At 39.3% G+C, this 24,675-nt stretch overlaps 1 long non-coding RNA gene across 1 annotated transcript in view; it reads right to left on the bottom strand.

The window, feature by feature from the left end:
- LOC149458552 (uncharacterized) overlaps positions 1-15,878 on the bottom strand; it is a 57,919-nt gene extending 42,041 nt beyond the window's left edge. Inside the window, exon 1 of the long non-coding RNA XR_016313404.1 lies at positions 15,724-15,878. This is a non-coding gene — a long non-coding RNA (uncharacterized LOC149458552). The remainder of the gene's footprint in view (positions 1-15,723) is intronic.
- Between the last annotated feature and the right edge of the window lie 8,797 nt (positions 15,879-24,675).

Here is a 24,675-nt window from a genome sequence, read left to right on the forward strand (position 1 = left end):
GAAATAGCGGAGCTCTGCAGATACACTTAGCGGAGCTCTGCAGATACACTTTTTGCCGGCTTGGAATTCTTCTTATTTTCATCCTACTTCTTCTTCTTCTTCTTCTTCATCCTCATCCTCAGAAGAAGAAGAAGAGGATGAGGATGAGGATGAAGAAGAAGAAGAAGAAGAAGTAGGATGAAAATAAGAAGAATTCCAAGCCGGCAAAAAGTGTATCTGCAGAGCTCCTCTATTTCTGACAGTTCTATGTCAGAGAACTGTCAGAAATAGAGGAGCTCTGCAGATACACTTTTTGCCGGCTTGGAATTCTTCTTATTTTCATCCTACTTCTTCTTCTTCTTCTTCTTCTTCATCCTCATCCTCTTCTTCTTCTGAGGATGAGGATGAAGAAGAAGAAGAAGTAGGATGAAAATAAGAAGAATTCCAAACCGGCAAAAAGTGTATCTGCAGAGCTCCGCTAAGTGTATCTGCAGAGCTCCTCTATTTCTGACAGTTCTCTGACATTCACATTTACAGCGGTTGAAACATTGTATCTATTTGTTTCCATAAATGGAAACAAATAGATACAATGTTTCAACCGCTGAGCTCTGCAGATACACTTAGCGGAGCTCTGCAGATACACTTTTTGCCGGCTTGGAATTCTTCTTATTTTCATCCTACTTCTTCTTCTTCTTCTTCATCCTCATCCTCATCCTCAGAAGAAGAAGAAGAATGAAAAGAAGAAGAAGAAGAATGAAAAGAAGAATGAAAAGATGAAGAAGAATGAAAAGAAGAAGAAGAAGAATGAAAAGAAGAATGAGAAGAATGAAAAGATTCTTCTTCTTTTCATTCTTCTTTTCATTCTTCTTCTTCTTTTCATTCTTCTTCTTCTTCTTTTCATTCTTCTTCTTCTTCTTTTCATTCTTCTTTTCATTCTTCTTTTCATTCTTCTCATTCTTCTTTTCATTCTTCTCATTCTTCTTCTCATTCTTCTTCTTCTTTTCATTCTTCTTTTCATTCTTCTTTTCATTCTTCTTCTTTTCATTCTTCTTTTCATTCTTCTTCTTCTTCTTTTCATTCTTCTTTTCATTCTTCTCATTCTTCTTTTCATTCTTCTCATTCTTCTTCTCATTCTTCTTTTCATTCTTCTTCTTCTTTTCATTCTTCTTTTCATTCTTCTTCTTCTTTTCATTCTTCTTCTCATTCTTCTTTTCATGAAGAAGAAAAGAAGAATGAGAAGAATGAAAAGAAGAATGAAAAGAAGAAGAAGAAGAATGAAAAGAAGAATGAGAAGAAGAATGAAAAGAAGAATGAAAAGAAGAATGAGAAGAATGAAAAGAAGAATGAGAAGAAGAATGAAAAGAAGAATGAAAAGAAGAAGAAGAAGAATGAAAAGAAGAAGAAGAATGAAAAGAAGAATGAAATGAAGAAGAAGAAGAATGAAAAGAAGAAGAATGAAAAGAAGAATGAAAAGAAGAATGAGAAGAATGAAAAGAAGAATGAAAAGAAGAATGAGAAGAATGAAAAGAAGAATGAAAAGAAGAAGAAGAAGAATGAAAAGAAGAAGAAGAATGAAAAGAAGAATGAAAAGAAGAAGAAGAAGAATGAAAAGAAGAAGAATGAAAAGAAGAATGAGAAGAATGAAAAGAAGAATGAGAAGAATGAAAAGAAGAATGAAAAGAAGAAGAAGAATGAAAAGAAGAAGAAGAAGAATGAAAAGAAGAATGGAAAGAAGAAGAAGAATGAAAAGAAGAAGAAGAAGAATGAAAAGAAGAATTAGAAGAATGAAAAGAAGAAGAAGAATGAAAAGAAGAATGAAAAGAAGAAGAAGAATGAAAAGAAGAAGAAGAAGAATGAAAAGAAGAATGAGAAGAATGTAAAGATTCTTCTTCTTTTCATTCTTCTTTTCATTCTTCTTCTTCTTTTCATTCTTCTTCTTCTTTTCATTCTTCTTTTCATTCTTCTCATTCTTCTTTTCATTCTTCTCATTCTTCTTCTCATTCTTCTTTTCATTCTTCTTATTCTTCTTTTCATTCTTCTTTTCATTCTTCTTCTCATTCTTCTTTTCATTCTTCTTCTTCTTTTCATTCTTCTTTTCATTCTTCTTCTCATTCTTCTTCTTTTCATTCTTCTTTTCATTCTTCTTCTTCTTCTTTTCATTCTTCTTTTCATTCTTCTCATTCTTCTTTTCATTCTTCTCATTCTTCTTTTCATTCTTCTTCTTCTTTTCATTCTTCTTTTCATTCTTCTTTTCATTCTTCTTCTTCTTTTCATTCTTCTTCTCATTCTTCTTTTCATGAAGAAGAAAAGAAGAATGAGAAGAATGAAAAGAAGAATGAAAAGAAGAAGAAGAAGAATGAAAAGAAGAATGAGAAGAAGAATGAAAAGAAGAATGAAAAGAAGAATGAGAAGAATGAAAAGAAGAATGAGAAGAAGAATGAAAAGAATAATGAAAAGAAGAAGAAGAAGAATGAAAAGAAGAAGAAGAATGAAAAGAAGAATGAAATGAAGAAGAAGAAGAATGAAAAGAAGAAGAATGAAAAGAAGAATGAAAAGAAGAATGAGAAGAATGAAAAGAAGAATGAAAAGAAGAATGAGAAGAATGAAAAGAAGAATGAAAAGAAGAAGAAGAAGAATGAAAAGAAGAAGAAGAATGAAAAGAAGAATGAAAAGAAGAAGAAGAAGAATGAAAAGAAGAAGAATGAAAAGAAGAATGAGAAGAATGAAAAGAAGAATGAGAAGAATGAAAAGAAGAATGAAAAGAAGAAGAAGAATGAAAAGAAGAAGAAGAAGAATGAAAAGAAGAATGGAAAGAAGAAGAAGAATGAAAAGAAGAAGAAGAAGAATGAAAAGAAGAATGAGAAGAATGAAAAGAAGAAGAAGAATGAAAAGAAGAAGAAGAATGAAAAGAAGAAGAAGAAGAATGAAAAGAAGAATGAGAAGAATGAAAAGATTCTTCTTCTTTTCATTCTTCTTTTCATTCTTCTTCTTCTTTTCATTCTTCTTCTTCTTCTTTTCATTCTTCTTTTCATTCTTCTCATTCTTCTTTTCATTCTTCTCATTCTTCTTCTCATTCTTCTTTTCATTCTTCTTATTCTTCTTTTCATTCTTCTTTTCATTCTTCTTCTCATTCTTCTTTTCATTCTTCTTCTTCTTTTCATTCTTCTTTTCATTCTTCTTCTCATTCTTCTTTTCATGAAGAAGAAAAGAAGAATGAGAAGAATGAAAAGAAGAATGAAAAGAAGAAGAATGAAAGGAAGAATGAGAAGAAGAATGAAAAGAAGAATGAGAAGAATGAAAAGAAGAATGAGAAGAATGAAAAGAAGAATGAAAAGAAGAAGAAGAAGAATGAAAAGAAGAAGAAGAATGAAAAGAAGAATGAAAAGAAGAGGAAGAATAATGAAAAGAAGAAGAATGAAAAGAAGAATGGAAAGAAGAAGAAGAATGAAAAGAAGAAGAAGAAGAATGAAAAGAAGAATGAGAAGAATGAAAAGAAGAAGAAGAAGAATGAAAAGAAGAATGAAAAGAAGAAGAAGAAGAATGAAAAGAAGAATGAAAAGAAGAAGAAGAATGAAAAGAAGAAGAAGAAGAAGAATGAAAAGAAGAATGAGAAGAATGAAAAGTTTCTTCTTCTTCTTCTTTTCATTCTTCTTTTCATTCTTCTTCTTCTTTTCATTCTTCTTCTTCTTCTTTTCATTCTTCTTTTCATTCTTCTCATTCTTCTTTTCATTCTTCTCATTCTTCTTCTCATTCTTCTTTTCATTCTTCTTCTTCTTTTCATTCTTCTTTTCATTCTTCTTATTCTTCTTTTCATTCTTCTTTTCATTCTTCTTCTCATTCTTCTTTTCATGAAGAAGAAAAGAAGAATGAGAAGAATGAAAAGAAGAATGAAAAGAAGAAGAAGAATGAAAAGAAGAATGAAAAGAAGAATGAGAAGAATGAAAAGAAGAATGAAAAGAAGAAGTATTCCAGTACAGCAAAAAGTGTATCTGCAGAGAGCTCCGCTATTTCTGACAGTTCTCTGACAGTTCCTTCACATTTACAGCGGTTGAAACATTGTATCTATTTATTTCCGAATAAAAACATCTGTATCCTAAATGGAAACAAATAGATACAATGTTTCAACCGCTGTACATGTGAAGGAACTGTCAGAGAACTGTCAGAAATAGCGGAGCTCTCTGCAGGGACACTTTTGCCGGCTGATCGGGAAAAATCCGATTCGCGCACCCGAAGTATGCAAATATTCGGATTCGACGCGAATCGAATTTTTCCTGAAATTCGAAACGAATTCCACTTCGCCTGGTTTGATTCGCTCATCTCTAATAGGTGCATTTGACCTGTGGTTGACTTCCTCTCAACCTACATTTGACTTTCTTCTAAGCTGAATCAGCTTGCTTCTAGTTGTATTTGCATTCCCATTGACTTGTACAAGCAGATCAACAGTACTGATGACATGACACTAGCGAACCAATTCAGCCACGAACACCAGAAGAGATTGCCAAACTCCTTACCATGCAGTGTGACCCCTACAACAATCAAGGTCAAAATAGTGCTTGCTGTTATACAATCACTCCATGATCCTTCCTGTTCCTAACCCACTCCAATGGCTTCCAAGGCTCTCGTAGACAGCACAAAGGAGTTTTTATTGTTGCTTGTGTCCCTGCTGAGGAGATTTACCCTCCCATTTGTCTTTTTGACCATTGCTACCAAGTCAGAAAATTAGAGGAAAATCCTTAATTTTAGAGTTGTCACCATAAAAGTTGTCACCAGAGGATAAATCTGGTCAACTGGAACCTACTAATACCTTCTGAGATAATTTCAAGAGCATTGATAGGTGCATTTGACCCTTGGTTGACTTCCTCTCGACCTGCATTTGACTTTCTTCTAAGCTGAATCAGCTTTCTTCTAATTGCTGTTAAAATCTCATTGAATTGTATTGGCAGATCAACAGTTTTGTTGCAAGCTGAGTATCCTGGCCTGAACAGTACGATGAACACAGATGAATGAGTGTTAAATATTACTGGAATAGGGATAGGGGCTCTTTGCAGTTTACATTATTGTCTCTGTTGCTGTGATGCACAGAACATTTGGCCTGATGTTTGCTTCAGGGCATGTCATGAGCCCCGTAATAACTGTAGTGCTGTCTTTGGTAGATAAAAAAATAAACTCATTGTAGCATGGTCTCTTGGCAACAAAAGTAAAAGAACATTAATATATGAGACAGGTCCATAGCCACCAGGACATGAATGATGAAAATGAGAAGGACGATAGTGTTTGAGTTATACGGTGGTGATATTGGAACTCAATGCATTTTAAGCCGGCAGACAACATGCCAAGTACACCGTGATTTTCTCTCCTCTATAAATGAATTTTTTGTGTAATATATTTCAAATACATCTCTGTTTAGAAACATTTCATCATGTAAATGAGTATCTGAATAGCATTCATTGTGTCAAAGTTGAAACTTCTTTTCATTGAAAGGAAGCTGAATGGGAACTCATCATGTTTACTTGTGTTACATTCAATCCGTGGCCTCTCTGGGGACCTCGCAGCAAATTGAATAACCTTTCCTGTGACATTCACAATGGGAGAGGTGAGAGCGAGAATTTTAGATCATGAACTCATGGAGAAAAGAGATCTGGGTGCACAGTGGTGATGATAATGATGCTACTCTGTTGGATGACCAGAGCTCCGAGTTCTACAATCACACACGCCAAACTGTAAGAATGAAAAATGTGGCTGTATTTTCAAAGCAACTTCATTGTTTCAAACCCTTACAGCAAAAAGTAACTATCTAGCTTTACTTGATTTCTCAAAGAAAACTGCAGACTATATGTTTTTGAGAATATTTTAGGATTATATACATGCTGTACTTGGGAACAGGCATATAGGTTCATAACATTTGCAGTCTATTCTTCCTTATAAGTAGTCCTGGTTAGTAATCACGCTTTTGACTTATCCTAAACAAAACCAGTCTGTAAAGCTTGCCATTGTTCGTTGTTTAGTAGATGCTGATTTTTACTGCCTTATAAAGTCATTACTGGAAGTCTTTTTAGGTCTTCTACAAGAAACATTTGTGTTTGATATACAATCAAGAAAATATCAGGAAGCAAAATAATTAATGTACCATTCCAAATGACTTTCTAGAAAACTTTACAATACAAAGTACACTTAAGGTTAGTTTATCTATGCCTTTCCCTTTGAAGAATGATTTGTGTAGGATCGATGTACAGAGGGTGTTTGGCAGGCAGTGAGGAGGCACTATGTTGCTTCCTCACCTCCCATTTTAACCACTAAAAACGTGCACCACTGCACTGAAAATACATGAATTGCACGTGCTTGGCCCTATTTAGTTGACTGGGTTGGGTTTGATGGGCAGTACTGCCCACTGAACGCATCATAGGAGCAATTTATGTAAACCCCCCGTCCACGGCTCAACTACCTGTTTTTACTGCCCCCCCCACATTCGAAAGTGTAAACAAAATATACCTTTATTTATGGCAGAAAGAAGATAATGCTGTCTGGTCTCTGTTATACACCACAGAGCTATGAACACTCCATGGCCTGCATTTTAAGGTCTGGTTATAAAATGGTGTGGAGCCAGCAGAGCAGACATGCTTAGTGCAGCAGAGAGAGCTCTGTGATTAGAAGAGTGCAGGTCACATGGCTGAAGCAGGCCATGTGACCAGGCTCTTTTCCTATACTTTTTTTCCATTCATTTTTATTAAGATCTGCTGTCTTTGGCAATGTGCTTTATAAATATGTGTAGGTGTTTGTTTTTTTGTTTTCTTTTGCTTGGCTGAAAAATGCTTGTTATTTACAAAACGTATTAACTCGTGTCCACGTAACACACAAATAAGTCAGAGATCCCCTTGCCCTTTTCCTTGTTTCTTTCTTCACTGCTCTCAGATTCATTCACATAGAGTTAGCCTGAAGGAAAACAGCGTCTGCTCTTTACCACCTATTTCAAGGGTGCAACCTTTAATGAATATTGTACGCTGGCCATACAATGATTGAATTAACTTCATGGGTGGCCCTGTCAGCACCCCTACCTGCCATCTTTCTATTAAAAACAGAAGGACCCAGGTGGAAAATTGTCAGCTGAAGAGCGATTGCATCTGATGCTGTTTGGGTAGTCATCTATCCTTGCTGGATAGCATGGATGGCAGTATCTGCAGGCTGAACAAAAAAAATCTATAATTATATGGCCAGTCATATTTATTTGCAAAACAAGGGTTTTATATAAAAACAGAAAAATAGTTGAAAACATCAGCTTATAAACATACAAAAAATAGGATTATCTCAAAACCATAGACCAGTAGAAAAAGCCTCAGCACCAGTGGTCAGTGTAAGTAAACAATGCCCAAGACTATGTGGTGAATGAAAATAAAACAAAAATGCAAGTACTGGTGCTGAAACACAGAGTGTGTTCAAGTACCCATCACCCATTGCCCACAAATGCCCAACAAGTGGTGCAGACCGCCAAGGATACAGAGGACCACACATGGAAAGCTAGCAAGCCACATGGAGCCCACAGGCCAATTGTTGAGCCCCATGCATCAAAACCCCTGATAGGCCATGTGTAAATGATGGACTTTGGTCCTGCAGCACTTACGACTTTCCACTGGCCAGTAACACTGATGTACAGTATATGGCCTTAGGAGATAAAACACGTTTGTTTTTTCCTCTCTTCTAAAGCTATACCATCTCTTTCTGGCGTATTTGGTAATTCAAAGATCAGTATGCAAAATTCACTCAACAAATGTTTCACTATTATTACTCCAGTACACTAAAATTTGATCAGCTGCATTGGACTGCTGCACATTGCACATCATTACTGCTCATTGTACCACTTTAATAAGTGAGACCATCTGACTTGCATTCATATTGTTACATTAAATTGAAATGAAGTATTGTCACTGCTAATTTTGGCTGTAATGTAAGAGTGATTGACCTCTTCCGTCGCTCATCTTCCAGATCATAAAAAATTGTCTTTGGGAGTTATTCTGTACTTGATCCTTAATGGAAGTTCATCAATCCAGACAGGAAACAGACAAAACTATGTGGGGTATAAGAGGAACATCATATTCTCAGGGGCAGATTGGCCTGGAGCGTATGTTGGATTGGTGGCCCTGAATGAAGATACTTCACTATTCAGACACTGATAAGAGCGGGACCTGCAGTCGCAGACACATTTCATTATATAGTAACCTTCTCCGTGTTCAGACCTGTGATTACAGCATCTGGCAGAGAGAAGTCATCTGGAACTGGCTTCCTTTAGGATACGCCAAGTATATGACAAATGTCAAGAGCCATTAATAAAGCTGATGCTGAAAGATGTATAAAGGTGTGTTGCAATAAACCACATCCTTTAGGATAAGGCACCTTTCACCATACTCATATCTACAGTGCCATGGCACACTTTATGTGGTACACTTTCGCCCACAGAAATCTACTATGAAAGGGCCACTTGGTTGAAGTTGTCTCAAAAATTTGTTGGCCCACAAAAATCTATTATGAGCGGGCCACTTGGTTGAAGTTGTCCCAAAGAATTAGTTGGACCAAAGAAATCTATTATGACCAGGCCACTTGGTTGAAGTTGTCCCAAAGAATTAGTTGGACCACAGATATCTGCTACGAGAGGGCCACTTGGTTGAAGTTGTCCCAAATAATTCACTGGTCCACAGAAATCTACTATGAGATGGCCAGTTAGTTGAAGTTGTCCCAAAGAATTGGTTGGCCCACAGAAATCAGGGGTTCAAGCGGCCCTTTCATCAGGATTTTTCCAGAGTGAATTAAAAGAACAGGCCTTATCAGCAGCTTGTTTGGCAGCCATTGACTTGATAGGCTGAGTTTGACAGGGAGTGTTGACTGTCAACATAACCAGTGTTAAATTTGCTGCAGTCTGTCAAAAGCCACCTCCAGCTGTATTTTGGACTTTTGGTTGGAGGGGGGCAGAAAAACTGCTGCTGATAGGATCAGAGAGCAGAGTGCAAGAAATGAGCTCATCAGTCTGCCGATTCATATTTTACTATCTAGTCAAATAGTGGGGGAGGGGACGAGACCTGTAAGTGTTACTGAACTGCAGCAGAAAAATGTGGCAGAACAGTGTGAATTTCAGAACTGGATGGACAGAAAGACAATTGTTTTTTGGCAAGGATCTCTTATATGTACTCTATCTGTGTATGAAATTGTTTGCATGGCATGCAGCATTAAATATAATACTTGTCTTCCTCCAATACAATATGGTCCTGCTAAACACCTGCATTATCTTTGCAGCCACTCCAGCAATAATTGCATGGCATGTCTTGGGGGGGTTTACTGATGGTGACATCAGTGAGCCATGCTTGTATAATGTATGTAGAAATGGCCCTTGTAGTCTCCATCGGAAAAACATATGACGGGGGATATACTGTATATGGACCAAGTGGATGTTTTTATTTACTTGGGGCACTCTTTTACCAAAACCACAAAATGTTTATATCAGCATCTGTTGGAAAATTAATTTCTAAAGAGAACACATTGGGCAAATTGATTGGGCTTAAACTTATTCACCTTAAGACTCTAAAATGATTTGCCACACAGAAAACTTATTTTTTTAAATATAATTATAAGGCCACCATGCATCCTTAATCCTCAGTCTGTCACCTCGGCTTCAACAAGGGAATAAAATGACAGCATGCACCTCTGTTGGCCTTTCCATTGTTTCTTTATGTTCCCACTGTCAAATTACTATTATCAGCAGGTCATACTTTCATTTCTCCGCACGAATGCGAACATCACAGTACATTAATTCATGAAAGGGTCCACAACTCTGGTCATCCTACTCATACATTGTGGTCGAGGACCTGTCATTGCAACAAAAAAATGACATCCTAATGTTTTTGCAATAGGGCAGCTGCATTTTGCTCTCATTAGCCTGGTTTACTGATTCGAACATTTTTGGATCCAAAAACGTTTACATTAGAAGCTGCAATAGCTAAATGGATTAAGCTGAAAATGCTTAAAATTTTAACAGATCTGGAGAAAGGTTTTATTTTGTAGAGGTTAAATTGCTGGCTTTAAAGCCCAAATGACGTCTTATAACTTTTACATCTTTTTACAGTTCTGTTACCTCCACATTGTGACTGATTTTGAAATTCCTTATAATACCTTTTACTCTCAGTAAAAACACAGCTTGCTGCTCCCACACTTCAGCGCCCTGTACTGGCATAGCTGATTAATAGACACACCCCTTATTACAACTGTCCTTTCACAGACTTAAGCCTAGTACACACAATGAGAAATTCGGATGAAAAAATGATTTCAGAGAGATCGTCCCATAATCTGATCATTATTATTGCACAGCTTTCGAGAGCCGATGATGACAGTTCATGCAAAAATATCCAAAGGGACAAGCACAACATTTTCTCTTGTAAAATAATTGAAGGAATGATTTTCATGTAATTGGTATAGTATTTGTATGAATTAAATGGAGTGACCAAGACCACGCATGCTCGGAAACTAAAGAATACACTACAATATAATACAGTACATTACATCACTTCCGAAGTTGTATGTCTTACAAGACTTTTTGTAATTTTATTAACCTATTCATTTTCAATATGAGACTAGCATGCAAAAAAATAAACAGACAATCAATCCTCCAATATTCTTATTGTGTATACTAGGCATTAGGGAAAGACAGGGGAGTACCTGAGGGGATTGGGTGTGTCTGTTAATTTTTCTATAACTGAGTGCAGCATACTGAGTGCACTAGGTCTTACCCTGGTGCCTACTGAACAGTACAGTTTTATTTAGACACCCTGTGCAATGGATGTAACAGAAAACTGGAAATATGAAAATGCAGATTACTGTAGTGTCTTTCTGTCTGCATATTTATTTGTTTAACCTCATTTGCATCTTAATCAAAATTTCCAACAATTACATAGGTTTTAATGTTAAACCTGAAATCAAACTTTTATGGAAATTTCTTTTCTACTTCCAGGCAGACTCATTAGCAGCCATTAACTGACAAAATATATTTAATTTATGCTCTGAATGGCCACCTAAAATCTGATCTAGAGCTGAAGCCAATACATCCATCACATATGCACAGCTAATAAATACTCTTAAACAGACATGCCCATATAATATGGATCACCAAGGGCCATCTATCTATCTATTTCTATACAGGTATACAGCACATATAGGCACTAGGTGGAGAACACAACTTTCCCAGAGCCCGGATGTAGAGCTTTGGAGGGATAAAGTCTTCATTCTTAGGTCCACATCTTGCCAGTTAGTCAGACTTCAATATTAGCCTCAGCTGTCCACAGGACCTAATATATGTGAGCTGACTGAAGCTCAGGGCTGTCTCCTGCACTCTTTGCTGTGAGAGATTGCTGTTGAGTGAAAAGAGTGAGTGCAGAGAGAACACTAAAATAAGTTCTAGAGCTGTCTGCTTGTTTTGGGGAACCCATTAGGGAGCCCGAAAGCTGACCAAAAAAATTCTATATATGTATAGTCAGCTTTACTATCAAAATACATGAATTACTACCACTGGTGAGGTCTTGAAACGTGTGGGCTTTATTGTCTCTAGTATTGTTTTGTGCAACAAGATCACTGTAATCCCATTATTGAGTATATTTCCTCTCCCTGCCTTTGAGGACATGAAACAAAGCCAGATTATCTACCAGGCAAACCAGACAGGAGCCTAGGACCCCGTGGGTTTCCATGTGGTCCAGCTACAACCTTCATGCCCCTGCAGTCACTCAAGGGGGTAATGCAATTGTTCAAAGCCTAGCACCTGGTTGTCGCTTTACAAGGAAGGATAAATTTGTAGGAAGGTGGAGTATGGAGAAGCCATTTCAGCATTGAAAATGCATGCCCATTAAAAAGATGGGTAAACCAATCTGTAATGGTCCATAATCTCTGGCAGGATGTACATGGGAAATCACTGCAATGGGGGCACATTCTGCAACAAAATATGCATTTAAGTAAAATAGAGAAGAGTTAGAGCAAGTTATTAAAAACAACTGCCTCTGGGTTAGCCTGACAGCCAGAAAATAACCATTTGCAAAAGAAAAGGACAGCTATCGAAGTCTAGATATTTCCTTTTGTACAGTTACAGTGGTTCTAAAGTCATAAAACTTTTTTTATCCTAATGCATTCTATGCATAAAGGTAAACAAAAGTTTTCAGTGCCTGTTTCTCCCTCCTTTCCAATTACTGACATGAGTCCTATATCGATCCGGTGATGTGCTGGTCTGCAGGTCTTTCCTCTCTCCACTTTCTCACAGGCTTGGCTGACAGCAGCGGGAGTCATTGGCTCCTGCCTCTGTCAGTCAAATGCAGTGAGCAGAGAGCAGGGCTGTGGGCTGAGGCACACACAGAAGAGGAGGAGCCTAAAGAGGCGGAAGGGGACCCCAAAGAGGATGTTCAGGGCTGCTCTTTGCAATACAATTGCTCAGAGCAGGCAAGTAGAACATGTTTATTTTAGGAAAAAAAAATAATTAGTTTTACAACTGCTTTAATTACCTTTAATTATGTTGCATTTGAAATGTAGTTAACAAATCACCATTGCAACACTATTTAGTATATTCAGTAACCCAAGTCTTTATTGGTTAGCAACATTCAATCAAAGTGAATAATAATACCATTATTTATCATACCTCTGTTGATGAGATTTAATAACGTAGCTCATTTATGGGCACCAGGCAATTTTACCTCTTAAAATGCTCTTATTCAATTGTTTTCTAATGTAGAGCTGATTAATGGAGCATGATCACTTCCCTTTCATCATGCTAAACAGCGGGACACATGAAAAGGCACGTAAGAGAAAAAAAAAGGAAAGACTAATAAAAACAATTGCTGTATGGCTTTAATCTTAAAAGGTACCATTTATACTGAAATGGTTAACCTCCTCTATTAATTGTGTTTTTTTCCATCAAGCGTTTTTTAATTAGAAGCCTTTATTTAATTATCTCAGTGATACATCTTAATGGAATACTATTATTGATAGTATGAAGAGGTTTTTAAAGTAAAATTATAAATTTGCTAACAGTAAGCATGCTGACAGTGAGGAGAGAGTTGACAGAGCAGAAGGATGACCTTATAAGTCTGAAGATGCTTCTTCACTGTCCATGCACAGAGGGTGGGGTGTGTTGTAAGCAGTGTTCCTGACCAAGCTGTACTGGTGCTGCAGTTGGATGTCAAGCATCAGGCTGTACTGTCTGCTGGGAGTGTTGGGTCACAAGACAGACTGCAATGAATCATTCTTTGGAAGGTAAAACAGATCCTAAACATGTATTTCATCGGTATGTTTAGCTGCTTGCATTGGGTTTATCCCAGGGCCTTTTTTCTCAGAGAATAGGTGCAGATACTCACCCCTTGTCTCCGCCCCCCCCCCGAACTCCGAGCACCATCCATTGGTTCCACCCCCTACCCACCTCCCAATACCATCCCCTTTTAGAGAATATAGAATCCAGTATCATTTTGTGATGCTAAGTAGATTGTATGGAAACTGTTAATGATAACAGGAAAAGCAGTAAAATAGACCTGCACAGCATAATAAATCCTTCCTAGAAACAACAGATCCCCCTGGCAACAATAGATCCCCCAACAAAATACTTCCTGCAACAATAGACCCCCTTCTCCAGCAACAGCAGACCCCCTCACCAACAATAGACCCACACAAACACAATACCCCTCCCAACATAGATACCCCAGCAGCCAGTATTAACAGACCCTCCAACACACCACAGCACTCCTTGCCATTACTTTCATTCAGTGCTGAAACTGCGTTCCCCCCATTTCTTGCTAAAGAAAAGTCCAGGATTATCCTAAATAATCATTTAAAAGTGGTTCTAAATGCTCTTTTTTTTCTCTTCGAAATAATATGTCATACTTGCCTACTCTGTTCAGCACAGAGCAACCCCTATCCTCCTCTTCTCAGGTTCCCCTGCCAGTGCTCCTCCTCTTCTTGGTGTGCCACCATAGGAAGCTGCTTTCTATTTTGGCACACCTGCATGCTCGATCCTGAGCGGCCTCTGTGTAAAAGGCACACCAAGTGTGGTTTGGCCCTGCCCCTCGCTCCTTCCCTCTGGCTGTAATTGACAACAGTGGGAGCCAATGTCTGAGCTAATGAAGGAAGAGAGAGCCTAGACAGCTTCTGCTCTCATGCACAGCATTGGATCAGGATCAGGCAAGTGTAAGGAAGGGGCTGAGGGCAGAGCTGCACACTGAAGGTTTCTTACCTGCATGCATATGCATGAAAGTGAAAACATTCAGGCTTTAGAACCACTTTAATTACAAACTGATTTTCACAACAGTTATAAGAGCCCACTCACAATGATGTGTTGTGGACATGCAGAAAAATACAGGGCAATATCGCAACACACATTACTACGTGCAGTTAAGTGCGTTGCATTGCAGTGCTATTCATTTTAACTGCATATCAACGTACCTTGCCAGCACACATCCCTCCTGTGTTTTAGCATACCAGAATAGACAAATGGGAACCATCTGTGTGTGGGGGTGCTGCACAGACAAAAATTGCGAAGGTCTATGAAAACTTGGGTTTTTGGTGTATTAGCAGCCCATTTTAAATCAGTTGGTTGCCTTACCACATTTCACAGTAACACAGGAAATAATGCACCTTTAATCTTCTATGTTGTAGGTACGTTTTCTCTTTTGATAACAAAATTGCATTTTGCTTTTAAATAACACTTTGATATAAATGAGTAGACATTTCAAAAGATTATCAGAACTAAGTCGTTTTATAGTTGACCTCAAATTCAGTAAAACCACCAGCTGTCACTTTGTTCTTTCCTTTCGTATTGTTGGGCAGATACCATGGACCAATAGGCTAAACAGCACAGCTGCATAAATATTAACTATCTTGCTTATCTACAGGATTAGATATTTTATAGAATTGTACATGTTACCAGTATCACTTCCAATAATTGAGTTTCTTTAATTTAGTTCTTGTGGTCTTTTGAGTGATAATGTATAGCTTTTTTTTTCTATATTTACAATCTTGCTTTAGCCTTGGTATAGTTGGTATAGACACTGTATTACAGAAGCTGTTACCTTTCAGACACTCTGTCTCTGATTGAATCTCTTTATGGAGCCCAATGGAGGGCAACAGGAGGATGAGAAATCAGCTACTCCTTTGACGTAATCATTTGTTTATGTAAATTATAGCTTGAGCTTTTGAGCTGCCTAAATAGGCTTTTTTTTAACAAAGGAGACCTGGCAAAACATGTGAAATAGAGCTCCACCTACTAACTGGTTCTAATAACAGCAAATATTACAACACAATGTTTCACATTAGAAAAAAATATTTTTAGTACCCGCCATAATAAATAAGAAATAAAATGAAAACATTAGAACTTCTCTCTAAAAGGAACACAATCATCCATTAAGTTAATACAGATGGTATTATTTTTAGATACATTTTTAGCATACAGTATTTATAAATAGAGTACACTATGGGGTTGATTTACTAAAACTGGAGAGGGCAAAATCTGGTGCAGCTCTGCATAGAGACCAATCAGATTCTAACATTAGCTTCTTCAATTAAGTTTTGACAATGGAACCTGGACACTGCTTGGTTTTGATACAGAGCAGCACCGGATTTTAGTAAATCAAGCCCTATATTTTCTTATACATTTTAGTAAAAACCTGGGTTGCTCTGAATCATTAGCATATACTTCTTAAAATATATCTAAACCTAAGAACAAAAATGTAATATGCTGCTTACCAGTCCTTAGATGTGGTGGCTGCATTAGTTTTCATTTTCAGCGAGATCAGGAAATACTAGTTGATCTTTCAAGGGATGCAGCATCCTTGTAGCTTTTTGTGACCTGAACTGTAAGAACAAACACTTTTATCTTCTGTAAACTATTACTTTCACAACACCTCCTGTTAAGGAAAATAATAAGAGAAAGACATGCTTGAAGTCCTGTGTGGGTGACAAACATGGCTCCCTCTATTGATACAGTAGAGTGTGTAAGCATAGTCAGTCAGGGACAATGTGTTATATACAGGATAAACAGGTTAACAGCTTTAGGATTACTATACACATATACAGTATATGGAGATCTGAATTCCCCTATATAGACCTTTAGTTAGATCTCATTTAGAATACTGTGTCCAGTTCTGGAGACCTCACTTACAAAAAGATATTGATAAGATAGAAGTCCAGAGATGGGCAACAAAAATGGTGAAAGGTCTAAGGGATAAAACATATCAGGAGAGACTTCAGGAACTTTATATGTACAGTCTGGAGGAAAGAAGGGAAAGGGGAGACATGACTGAAATCTTTAAATACATCAAAGGGATAAATAAGGTTCAGGAAGCAGTATTTTCAATATGAAGCCAAGATCAAGAACAACAGGGACACCTCAAACTAGCAGAAGGAAAGTTCAAAACAAACCCAAGAAAGTATTATTTTATCAAAAGAGCCATTGATGCTTGGAGTAGACTTCCAGCAAAGGTAGTGAGTCAGACAAATATGCTTGGGATGAACATAGATCTATAATCAGAAAAAAGCAAAAAAAAAAAAAAGTAAAAAAAAATTGGAGCAGACTCAATGGTCTTTTTTTGCTGTTGCTCTTCTATATTTCTATATATGCAGTGGCATGGTTGGTGTGCTTTAACACCCAACCACCACATTTATGTCTTGTTCTGGGAGATGCTTCACTGTCATATAGCTGTGATTGGGAGCTAGTAGGATGGGCTCCCGATGACATCAGCACTATGCAGACAATTACAGTACTTCATGATCGGGAGCCCTTCCTACCCACCTAAGGCATCAAAGCCTATTGAAAGCATCGCCTTATGACAGCATAAAGAGGTAAATATAAATCTAACCACTGATAAATAGTAATATATAAAAATTTTGTTTTTGGGTTTAAATATGCTTTAATATGAGATAATATTCACATAAAAACATTACATATTAAAAAATATAATTTAATTCTTAGTGTAATTCTGAGTTTTATTTTATTCTTTATCGAGAAAATGGCAAGGCACATGAAAGAAAAAAGATGACATAAAGATGAACTCAACAATAGAGTTCTTTTAACGAGATGAAAAATAATTGATGATTTTAATGGAGATCCTAATTAATATGAACAAAGAGCCAGAACTTCAGAGAATCTCCGTTATGTAGAGAAGAAGCATTGTCTTCTCAAATCTCAGCCTTTATCTGTTCCGAAACAGTTTCACCTATTTCATTGCGAATAATGCTTTGCAATATGAATATCACCAGTATTAAATCATGATTTATAAACTATAACTGCAATTTGTGATAGCATCCTGCAGATAAGCAATCATCAATTTCAGGGGAATGGAAGTTAAACGCTGATGTCTCAGGAAAGAATAGATTAATCTGTCTTGTCCGCAAGTCCTGGGCATTGCGTGTAATTCAGCCTCTGGTGTTAAAACAGGATTTGTGGGCAGAGAGGATTGTGGGAATTGTCTGTAAGAGATCAATTTCTGTTTGACATTATAGCAATAATGCATTGCGTTTTTCAGTCTGCGCATTCACAGCTACAAAATATCACCCGAAATGTCAGGGACAGTACCCTATTATACTTAATGGCCAAACGCTGAAGCAAAAATGGACTTTAACATGGTTAAAATGAGACCTGCACCTGACCGCAACCCATTAGTTTTAAGTGTCAGCTGCAAATATACACATTTCCAAGTGAAAGGGTCATAAGAAAAAATCATATTCTTTATGAATTAAAGCAAAAGGTCAACCAAAGGCTGCACACGATTATTGGACATTGTAGCAGAGCTGAGCAAGGAGTAAATCTTCAGATTTTTTTTGTCATTGATTTCTTTAGGTTGCATTTGACTGTGAAAAATATGAAATAATATTTGATTTCTATAAGCAAGATAAAATATTTTGGGCTGAACATTGAGGGATGTTTTCATAGATTACATTACTAATAGCATGGATGGATAGAAAGAAAGATAGATAGATAGATAGATAGATAGATAGATAGATAGATAGATAGATAGATAGATAGGCACTGCATCTTGAGGTGGTTCTAAACATAACAATTTATGACTGATTTATCACTGAGCAATTGCAAACAGATTTATCATCAATTAAAATATCCAACGACTTTTATTTACATTTTGCAATCGGCTAAACATTGTGATAGAAGAATACATTCTATGCTGATGATACAACCCCAATTACAAAAACGTTGGGGCGCCATGTAAAATCTACATAAAAAAACAGAATGCAGTGATTTGCAAATCTCATAAACCCTTATTTTATTCACAATAGAAAACACATTGTATGTTTAACTGAGAAAATGTACCATTTTAAGGAAAAAATAAGGTAATTTTGAAACTGATAGCAACAACATGTCTCAAAAACGTTGGGACAGGGCCATGTTTACCATGGTTTAGTATCCCCCCCTTCTTTTAACCACTTCCCGTCCAGCCCATGTACATAAATGGCTGAATGGGAGCCGTGCAGGAGCGGGTTGCCGTTCATAAACGGCTCCCGCTCTTACAGCCTGTGCGCACTCCCTGGGAACACCGATCGCTGTATGGGACCTCTGTGTGAGGTCCCGATCATATGATCACTAACTGGCCAATCAGTGATCACATGAATAGCAGTAAGCAAGATGTCACTTCCTGACATCTATGCTTACTACTTGTGAAATCTGTGAATGATCACAGAGATCACATGGTACAAGGCTATTCACAACACACCATGTGACAAGCTGTGACCAATCACAGCTCTCACAGTATTTCTCAATGGCTGCAAGAATGCAGCCAGAGAGAAGGAGAAATGATACAGCCTTTAGGGTGTAAAAGCAATCAGTGTAAAAAAAACAAAATCTTCAAAAAAAAAAAAAATCTTCATCACCCCCCACAAGTAGTACATTGTCACTATGGTGACACTGTACTGCTAGGGTGACAGTATGTTTAAAAAAAAACAAAAACAAAATATAAATAATAATATAAAAAATAAAATAAAGATGTAAAAAAAATGTTTTAAATTATAATTTTTGGTAATAAACTAATCTGGGGTTTTTTTTTTACTAACAAGATAATTAAATACATTTTGGCCAAGATTTATGAAGAAAGATTATTTATTTGTAAAATGTTATAAGACAAACACTTCTTATCAAAATTTTTAGACTTTTTCATTTATATAGCAAAAAAATAAAAATCCTAGTGGTGAATAAATACCACCAAAATAAAGTTTTATCTGTCTCAAAAAAATGCTAAAAAAATTCATACAGTGTTGCATGACTGCGCAATTGTCATTCAAAGTGTGATAGCACTGAAAGCTGAAAATTGGCCTGGGCAGGAAGGGGGTGAAAGTGTCCGGACTTGAAGTGGTTAACAACACTCTGTAAAAGTCTGGGAACTAAGAAGACCAGTTTCTGGAGTTTTGGGAAAGGAATATTGTCCCATTATTTCCTGATATAGGATTCTAACTGCTCAACAGTCCTGGGTCTTCTTTGTTGTATTTTTCATTTCAAGAAAAATATTTTCAATTAATGGAAGGTCTGGACTGCAGACAGGACCCTTATACTACAAAGTCATGCTGTTGTCATTGATGCAGTATGCGGTTTATCATTATCCTGCTGAAAAATGCAAGGCCTTCTCTGAAAATCGTTGTCTGGATGGGAGCATATGCTGTAGAGATGAGCGAATCGAAGTAGCCGAAGTGGAATTCGAGTCGAATATCGGAAAAATAGCCTAATTCGGACGCGCGAATCGAAATTTTTCTGAAAATGGCGGCTGACATGTGCGGTGACGGAGCGGGGATGTCTGGGAAGGCGCGCAGACAAGGCGCGCTGACCCATAATGCATTCCTCAACGACATGTGATCGCATCAGCCAATCAGCAGCCAGCCAGCTAGCACTGTGTAATGGTCGAGCTATAAATAGCGGCCATTTTGGAATTCTTCATTTGCCTGCAGTCATTGAACAGAGGCAGACCGCTCTGTATTAGGGACAGGGACAGAGTTAGGGCCACAGAAACGATACTTGGGGACAGATAAACGATACTTAGGGACAGAGAACTATTACTCAGGGACACAGAATTGTTAATTAGGGCCACAGAATCGTTACTTAGGGACAAAGAAACGCTAGTTAGGGCCACAGAATTCATACTCAGGGACAGACAGAATTGTTACTGAGTGCAAGAGAATTGTTACTTAGGGCCACAGAAACGTTATTAGGGCCACAGAATTGTTACTCAAGGACAGACAGAATTGTTACTGAGTGCCAGAGAATTGTTATTTAGGGCCACAGAAACGTTATTAGGGCCACAGAATTGTTACTCAGGGACAGACAGAATTGTTACTGAGTGCCAGAGAATTGTTACTTAGGGCCACAGAAACGTTATTAGGGCCACAGAATTGTTACTCAGGGACAGACAGAATTGTTACTGAGTGCCAGAGAATTGTTACTTAGGGCCACAGAAACTTTAGTTAGGGCCACAGAATTGTTACTCAGGGACAGACACAGAATTGTTACTGAGGGCCACAGAACTGTTACTTAGGGCCACAGAATTGTTACTCGCACAGACACAGAATTGTTACTCGCACAGACACAGAATTGTTACTCAGGGCCACAGAACTGTTACTTAGGGCCACAGAATTGTTACTCGCACAGACACAGAATTGTTACACAGGGACACAGAACTGTTACTTAGGGCCACAGAATTGTTACTCGCACAGACACAGAATTGTTACTCGCACAGACAAAGAATTGTTACTCAGGGACACAGAATTGTTACTGAGGGCCACAGAATTGTTACTCGCACAGACACAGAATTGTTACACAGGGACACAGAACTGTTACTTAGGGCCACAGAATTGTTACTCGCACAGACACAGAATTGTTACTCAGGGACACAGAATTGTTACTGAGGGCCACAGAACTGTTACTTAGGGCCACAGAATTGTTACTCGCACAGACACAGAATTGTTACTCAGGGACACAGAATTGTTACTGAGGGCCACAGAACTGTTACTTAGGGCCACAGAATTGTTACTCGCACAGACACAGAATTGTTACACAGGGACACAGAACTGTTACTTAGGGCCACAGAATTGTTACTCGCACAGACACAGAATTGTTACTCAGGGACACAGAATTGTTACTGAGGGCCACAGAACTGTTACTTAGGGCAACAGAATTGTTACTCGCACAGACACAGAATTGTTACTCGCACAGACACAGAATTGTTACTGAGGGCCACAGAACTGTTACTTAGGGCCACAGAATTGTTACTCGCACAGACACAGAATTGTTACTCAGGGACACAGAATTGTTACTGAGGGCCACAGAACCGTTACTTAGGGCCACATAAACGTTAATCAGGGACACATAATTGTTACTGAGGGCCACAGAACCGTTACTTGGGGCCACAGAAACGTTAATCAGGGACACAGAATTGTTACTGAGGGCCACAGAACTGTTACTTAGGGCCACAGAATTGTTACTCGCACAGACACAGAATTGTTACTCAGGGACACAGAACTGTTACTGAGGGCCACAGAACTGTTACTTAGGGCCACAGAATTGTTACTCGCACAGACACAGAATTGTTACTCAGGGACACAGAACTGTTACTGAGGGCCACAGAACTGTTACTTAGGGCCACAGAATTGTTACTCGCACAGACACAGAATTGTTACTCGCACAGACACAGAATTGTTACTGAGGGCCACAGAACTGTTACTTAGGGCCACAGAATTGTTACTCGCACAGACACAGAATTGTTACTCGCACAGACACAGAATTGTTACTGAGGGCCACAGAACTGTTACTTAGGGCCACAGAATTGTTACTCGCACAGACACAGAATTGTTACTGAGGGACACAGAATTTTTACTGAGGGACACAGAATTGTTACTGAGGGACACAGAATTGTTACTCAGGGACAGACACAGAATTGTTACTCAGGGACAGACAGAATTGTTACTGAGGGCCACAGAACTGTTACTGAGGGCCACAGAACTGTTACTTAGGGCCACAGAATTGTTATTCGCACAGACACAGAATTGTTACTCGCACAGACACAAAATTGTTACTGAGGGCCACAGAACTGTTACTTAGGGCCACAGAATTGTTACTCGCACAGACACAGAATTGTTACTCGCACAGACACAGAATTGTTACTGAGGGCCACAGAACTGTTACTTAGGGCCACAGAATTGTTACTCGCACAGACACAGAATTGTTACTGAGGGACACAGAATTTTTACTGAGGGACACAGAATTGTTACTGAGGGACACAGAATTGTTACTCGCACAGACACAGAATTGTTACACAGGGACACAGAATTGTTACTGAGGGCCACAGAACCGTTACTTAGGGCCACAGAATTGTTACTCGCACAGACACAGAATTGTTACTCGCACAGACACAGAATTGTTACTGAGGGCCACAGAATTGTTACTCGCACAGACACAGAATTGTTACTGAGGGCCACAGAACCGTTACTTAGGGCCACATAAACGTTAATCAGGGACACATAATTGTTACTGAGGGCCACAGAACCGTTACTTGGGGCCACAGAAACGTTAATCAGGGACACAGAATTGTTACTGAGGGCCACAGAACTGTTACTTAGGGCCACAGAATTGTTACTCGCACAGACACAGAATTGTTACTCAGGGACACAGAACTGTTACTGAGGGCCACAGAACTGTTACTTAGGGCCACAGAATTGTTACTCGCACAGACACAGAATTGTTACTCGCACAGACACAGAATTGTTACTGAGGGCCACAGAACTGTTACTTAGGGCCACAGAATTGTTACTCGCACAGACACAGAATTGTTACTCGCACAGACACAGAATTGATACTGAGGGCCACAGAACTGTTACTTAGGGCCACAGAATTGTTACTCGCACAGACACAGAATTGTTACTGAGGGACACAGAATTTTTACTGAGGGACACAGAATTGTTACTGAGGGACACAGAATTGTTACTCAGGGACAGACACAGAATTGTTACTCAGGGACAGACAGAATTGTTACTGAGGGCCACAGAAATGTTACTTAGGGCCACAGAAACGTTACTCAGGGACACAGAATTGTTACTCAGGGACACAGAATCGTTTAATTAAAGAGTATGTCAGACAACATGCAGAGGAGTGGCAGAGGAGGCAATGTTTTAGGAGCGAGCAGACGTGGCAGCAGAGGACGGGGTCGAGGCAGCACTATTCGCAGCCAGAGGCTAGTGCTCCCGGTGTCATCCAGTACAGTGAGGAAGAGCTAACAGAGGGCGGTCAGGAACGGGGGGAGACATCCGCCTCTTCAGCAGCCAGGCGAAGAAGTAGTGGCGAGGAGAGTGGCTCGGTAGCCGGTCTAGAGACAGGTCTGTCTCCTGACCCACACGCAGCCGAGGGGGCTAGTAGTGAGGCGGAGACCCTAATTGATGATGATGAGGCTGATCGCACTTGGCAGCCTCGTCGTCATCAGGCTATTGCTTCTGCATCATCAGGAGAAGAGGGTGGCAGCTTGGCAGCGAGCAAAACAGTCGGTGGGTTGTCTCCATCGCCACACTCTGCCATGTGCCACTTTCAGGTCTCCTCACACACTGCTGGTGTGTTGAATTTTTTGACATAGGGTGCTGGCAGATTACGGGCCTCCCATAGCTGCTGCCAGGCCCCTAATCTGCCATGGGCCCCTATATACCGCCTCCTCATGCTGCTGCCAGGTCCAGAGTCTGTCATGGGTCCCTGTACGGCCTCCCATTGCTGCTGTCTCCATCGCCACACTCTGCCATGTGCCACTTTCAGGTCTCCTCACACACTGCTGGTGTGTTGAATTTTTTGACATAGGGTGCTGGCAGATTACGGGCCTCCCATAGATGCTGCCAGGCCCCTAATCTGCCATGGGCCCCTATATACCGCCTCCTCATGCTGCTGCCAGGTCCAGAGTCTGTCATGGGTCCCTGTACGGCCTCCCATTGCTGCTGTCTCCATCGCCACACTCTGCCATGTGCCACTTTCAGGTCTCCTCACACACTGCTGGTGTGTTGAATTTTTTGACATAGGGTGCTGGCAGATTACGGGCCTCCCATAGATGCTGCCAGGCCCCTAATCTGCCATGGGCCCCTATATACCGCCTCCTCATGCTGCTGCCAGGTCCAGAGTCTGTCATGGGTCCCTGTACGGCCTCCCATTGCGGGTTGTCTCCATCGCCACACTCTGCCATGTGCCACTTTCAGGTCTCCTCACACACTGCTGGTGTGTTGAATTTTTTGACATAGGGTGCTGGCAGATTACGGGCCTCCCATAGCTGCTGCCAGGCCCCTAATCTGCCATGGGCCCCTATATACCGCCTCCTCATGCTGCTGCCAGGTCCAGAGTCTGTCATGGGTCCCTGTACGGCCTCCCATTGCTGCTGTCTCCATCGCCACACTCTGCCATGTGCCACTTTCAGGTCTCCTCACACACTGCTGGTGTGTTGAATTTTTTGACATAGGGTGCTGGCAGATTACGGGCCTCCTATAGCTGCTGCCAGGCCCCTAATCTGCCATGGGCCCCTATATACCGCCTCCTCATGCTGCTGCCAGGTCCAGAGTCTCTCATGGGTCCCTGTACGGCCTCCCATTGCTGCTGTCTCCATCGCCACACTCTGCCATGTGCCACTTTCAGATCTCCTCACACTGCTGGTGTGTTCAATTTTTTGACATAGGGTGCTGGCA

This window comes from Staurois parvus, unplaced genomic scaffold (assembly GCF_062004578.1).
Source record: "Staurois parvus isolate SC_StPar_1 unplaced genomic scaffold, SC_StPar_1.0 ptg000283l, whole genome shotgun sequence".
NCBI classification, from domain to species: Eukaryota; Metazoa; Chordata; class Amphibia; order Anura; family Ranidae; genus Staurois; species Staurois parvus.